Below are 5975 nucleotides of genomic sequence, written 5' to 3'. Positions count from 1 at the left end.
AGACATAGTCTGCAATATGATAACTGAAACCAGTAAGCAAGAGTTACGTTTTTCCTATCATGTACAAAAACACCAAAGGGAATAAGTAAAATATACTGTCATGCCTAACAGATTATTTGTGCATTACACTACATTAATAATTTATTCCAGAAGTGCAATGCTTTTAGCACAAATAAAAAATCCAGATCAATTTTAACAACATTTAAAAGTTGAGATGTGTCATTTATTCTTGTTTTGTAATGACATATTGGCATAAAAGCCTTGTCCGAGCATCCAGTCTTACTTACTGTAGAACCATTTTCCATGGAATTTATTATCAATCTTCTCTTTGGTTATTACCGAACAAAAAGCAGGTCTTAAAAACATCTACACCAATATTTACAGAAAAACTTTTCTAGGCATTAAATTTAAACCCAAGTGACTGAATGATCTTTTAATATTATGATCTATATTTTTGTCATCTTCACCATCAAGCATGCATTAGAGAAGTAGAGCGAGCATTAACAGACATACACTTTGTGGCATTTAATTTCAAATACAGCTTTTCAAACTGCCAACACATACAGTACATTGTTTGGCACACAAGCATGCAATCTGTCTGCTGGCTAATGCTACAGTTGCTATATGTCCTGGGGGTGGGGGTGGGGGGGGGGGGGTGGTGGGGTGGAAACGGTAAAGTGTGATAACTTCACTCTCAGAAATGGAGGAAGATGTAAGAAGGAGAGGACGGGGGAGATAGATGACAGGCTATTTTCAAATCTAAGGTCTGTGCAGCAAGTGAAATCTGGAAAATTGGAAACTTAGAGCTTAAATGAAATGTTCTTATTAATTGTAGATTTATTTAATCTGAAATTGGATCTGAACATTATGTCTTAAAGAAGAATATATTATATTTAATATTTAATATTATGAAGTCTTGTTTTATTCAACGTTTGTATGAGAATACTTGATAGTTCAGTAGAGGCTGAACTGGTCTGTTTGCAATATTATGGTACAGTTTACAGTAACTGACTGTGTTGGACTGGTGTAGGCAGTCTGTGCAGTTCATTAGCAATGTGCAGATCTAGCTTGTTCCATTTAAGAGCCAAACCAATCCTTTGCTGTTCTGATCCAATGCTCACATGAAATAGACAGCCGATCAACCCTTTTGTCTCAGTATTGGTCATAAATTTTAATTTAAGATGATCATGTGATTTAGTTTGTAAAACTGCACCTTCATTCTGTCTTTATACTGGATAGGGGCGGCAGGCAGATATGATACCTCAGACTACATGCGGTTGGATAAATCTATAAAGACCAGTAAACCTCAGAGTAACACAGGTCAGCTGATCCCAACCTGTAGACAAAGAACAATCTACTGTTGCCATAACAGAATTATTGTGTAACTTATTTCTAAGTGAGTCTTTTCCACCTGCTGCACTGCTACACCAACACTTAAGGTTCCTACAGTGGACAAATCAGACTTTAAACCCTATTTTTAACCTTTCCATTCAATTTTCCATTACTGCTGCTTTTGGCAATTCTACAGGTTAAGTATGACTGCAGCTTCAGGGCTGCATGGAAGCGTACAAACAGCAGTTGATTGACATGTCTCTCACTGTCCAGTTAGTTTTATACCACCAGTTTTGAGTCATATGATTCTGACTGTTAAAAGCACTTACATCATTGTTGTGTATTTGTTTGTATCTCACTGCACAGTTTTGACAGACTGTATACTGACAGCTGTATAACATAGCAAAACATTGTGGAGTGGTCTCTGTTAAGCTGTAAAAACTGTATAAATGCAGCATTAGGTAATAATAACTATACAGTTTTTGCTACACAGAGTTTGGTGGCATCAAAAAGTCTTTTATACAATATGAACCTGATTAGTTGTCTGTTCAGGCAGAATTGAGAGCTGAGATCATCACCTAAACATTGACAGCTCAGCAGTCAAAATGTAATTTGATTGTGGCCACTGAAAACGATATAAAACAGGATTCACATTAGCAGTCATTAGCATTCACATTTGCAGTGAAGAGCTGAGAAAGATGATTTTCTGTAGTACAAGCACCAGCCAGTCAAATGTTCCAGAACAGGCACTGACCAATCAAATTGTGTATTATGAGAGATTTCAGGAAGTGCAGTTGCAGCTTGCAGTCAACACCAAAATGGAAAAGTTGATCATTTTAGAGTAATCACCCCATTTCATGTCATTATACTTAGTCACAGGCAGTTAGCAAAGCTTATGCTACTTGAGGCAATATTAGCCTGCCTGGTTAGTTTTCAAAATGTTACTGATTGCAATGATAATTGAGCCGGCAGAGATAACCCCCAAAAGTTCAGGGATGGTCTAGATCAAGCAATGATCCAACACGTATGCGTGAGTGTTAACTGATTCCATCACATGTGCCAATATGTCCCTAAAACAGCTCTCAGCAACACTAAATATATGTGCAGAGGTTATTGTTTGAGAGCAGGAAGGCAGAGATGGGAAGGGCATAGAGCTTTCCTTTAATTTTCTAAATACAAAATACAACATCCTACGCAGACCAAATGCTACACTCTTGGAATACTCCTGGATCGCTATAGTGCTTCACACTAGCTGGACTTGGAGCTGAGAGTAACAAACCAGGATAGAAAGCTAAAAAAATATTGATAAACAAGATAAGGCTTTATTGAGTTAACTCTTTTTACTGGATTTGCTTTCATTTAAGAACAGAGAGAAATCCTAGAGATGTTATTTAAAGGATCTGCGTGCACAAACCCAAGCACATAAAACCCAAACAAACAGGACAAAAATCCTCTGGGATTATGTATATATGCACAATCTTATGCTAGGAAAAAAATTACTGAGGTTCATGACATCCTTATTTTCTCTTTTCAATACTGTGGTGTTTGGCCCATTTCCCTCTTTGAGTCAGAATGCACACTTTTTGCCACAAAGGACTAGCTGAGAAAACACAGCCAAACCAAGGGAACTCACACAAGCTTTCCTAGTGGGAAGTTGATGAAATGGTTATACAGTAGTGAAACACATCCGCACAAAAGCTTAAACCTATTTCTATATTCCAATTCCTGGAGACAAAACTGATTTGAATGAGGAAGGGACATGTGGGGCATAAGATGTAGAGTAGGGAATGGAATAATCTAAACTCAGTGACCATACAACCTTTTGAAAATAATAAGGTGACTGGAGTTGTCGGTAGGCAGGCAGGGAGACTGGCAAGATTTTATCACATGAGAATAAAGGCATATTAATCATAGTCTAGGCAGATATGAGCACAACAGTAAGGAAAGAGCTTGGAAAAGGTTAATGTGTGGAAACGGATGTAATAACGTGCAGCATTGGAATACTAAAATGGTACGTTCAATATGCAGCAAAGCAATCATTGCACTTTGTCACATGTCATTGTACATAAGCCAATGGTATGCATAAACTGCTGGCAAAAAAAAATGATGGAAAAAATGTACACCATCTGCCAAACAGCACGAATTTAACAATAAAAAAATAATTTGTGCGTGGGAAGCTCTGCTGGTTGAGGCTGTCAGTTTCAATCTGACTCAGCCTTTACTGCATGTCATCAGCTCTCCCTCATATTTCCTACATCTCTGTATAGAAAACTAATTTCAAAGATAATTTGAATCATCAACAACAACCTACACTTTAGGCAACTAATCCTTAAACACGAATTAAAAACTTTTCAGTTACATACGGAAAACAACAAGATAACTATTTTCATTTCCTACCAATGACTCATTTATGACCTTGATGATGACAACAGAGAGCCACTGTGGAAGGAAGAAAAGCAAAGTTAGCACAAATTAATCTAAACTTGAGTGATTCTGCTAGGCTTCATTTTGGCAGTCCAGCGGGCTACAAGTACCACATCTCTGTTTCAAATGGAAAATCAAAGAGACTGTGTACTCATCAGCAGGCTACAGAGCCCCCCATCTCCCTCATTGTCTCGCGGCATGGATATTTTGGCAGCTGGCCCTTGTACTCATGGTGTCATTGCTTTCCACTAAAAAATGCAGACAAGAATTCAAAGGCCATGTTGAGACGTAGTGACATAACTGAAGCATTCACTTTTCTAGACATGCCGTTTTGCTGACACAGACAAGACTTGAGAGAGTGAAAACACCCAGCAGAGCAGGTGAAAGAAAAGATGGAAAAAGTATGTTTTTATCAGTGAAACCTCATCAGCAATTGATCTCATAAACAAACCATTTTTGCCTTTCACGGCATTTCATTATAATAGCCAACTATGTCATCTTTATTTGATCAAGGATGTTAAACACAGCTGTTTGGTTCTGTCAGATCAGGAGGGTTTCAGGTTACTTGGTTTCATTTCATACGGGGAAAAAAGAAGAGAGAAGCCATCCAGTTTTATGATGTCTCAGACAGCTCATAAAATGTTCCATCAGAGGGCTGGACTTTCTCTGACACAACCCCCAAAACAACTACTTAAATCCTTCCAAACAAGCAGATATTGACAGGTTGTAACCACTTGGCTGCTCTCACCTGAATCACCTGAATTAAGGGAGCTTGTACAGTTTACCAGACACAGTCCAGAGCCATTGTGCATGAAAGAAGTTGTTGTTTAATGAATTCCTAAAGTAGTCCATTGCCTAAGCAGTCATATTTAAAATATCTCTCTATATATTATATATAAAAGCAAGTCATTTGAGGCATTTGTCTATTTCACCATCAATTCAAATCTGAGCCTCACGACATCAGCATAGCTATTTCCATTTTCTGCGGTGGAAAGGTGTTGTAATAAGCATGTCGCTGGTTCAGAAAAACACTCCTAGCCTTCCGACACAGTACTGTGCAACATCAATCAGGACTGTGGGTACTAATGGAGCTTCAGTGGTCATCGGAGAAGGGCAGCCTACTGATAGATGAGGGAACATGGCACAAACAACCCCATGCACACGCAGAAATACACAATCACACTCCCATCAGTCTGAATGCAAAGAATAATAATGTCTTATGAGAAGCACTGGCAATCAGCCCACAGCACAGATTCACAAACATGGACAACATAGGAGTAATAAAAATACGAGAAAGAACAAGTAATATCTACTTACAGTTTTATCACACTGAAAACATTACTGGCAATGGCTGGGAGAGAGGCGATTTAATTAGACCCCTATTAATCAAAGTAATTGGTCATTCTGCATCCCAGGAGTGTAACTGGCCAATAGCTGTTAACCTTCTGTCTCTATCACTGCTGTTGTCCCCCAAACTATTAATATACTGTTGGGCCTCATTTCCAAATGACACCAGGGAAGAATTTTCCTTGGTTCCCAATAAAGAGTTGATCATTTCCAACTGTTCACGCAAGGCGTATTATTCCTTAAGAGCATGAATTGGTTTCTTAGATAAACACTCACAGTTTGTACTGCTATGTCGTACATTGCAATATTTTTGACCACATTGCTTATGCTGTACTGCAATGTTATGCAAACTGTTCAGGTGGAGCACTGCCAGCTTGGCCTTTGACAAGTACTATAACTGGTAAATTTGGTTTTCATATTGTTGACCAATGTAAGACTTGACATTATTTGCAAATAAATATGGTGTGAATGTTGAAGAAAAGGTACATTGAGGGTATTCTGCATGTGCTCAGTCTGTACATACAGCTGGTGCCCCCCACAGACTAGGACATGACTGGTAGCACTTGACCATCTGTCAGGAAGTAAAGAGTCGATTCAGGTCCAAAAAGCCACCAAGGCCAAAAAGGGTCAGCGGTGATATGGAGTAAAAATGTGGCCAAAGACAGGTCGTTATTCTGCTCAGAATAATAAATAACCTTATGCATGGGTGTGTGTGTGTGTGTGTGTGTGTGTGTGTGTGTGTGTGTGTGTGTGTGTGTGTGTGTGTGTGTGTGTGTGTGTAACAAACCTAAACTACTTGGTAAATAAGGCAAATCCCTCTGAAATTACTATCAAAATCATAATTATAGCACATTTTGAGCTACTAGTTCTAA

The sequence above is a fragment of the Pundamilia nyererei genome, unplaced genomic scaffold (assembly GCF_000239375.1).
Source record: "Pundamilia nyererei isolate P.nyererei 1_Seehausen unplaced genomic scaffold, PunNye1.0 scaffold00031, whole genome shotgun sequence".
NCBI lineage: Eukaryota > Metazoa > Chordata > Actinopteri > Cichliformes > Cichlidae > Pundamilia > Pundamilia nyererei.
This window is presented reverse-complemented; position numbering follows the sequence as displayed.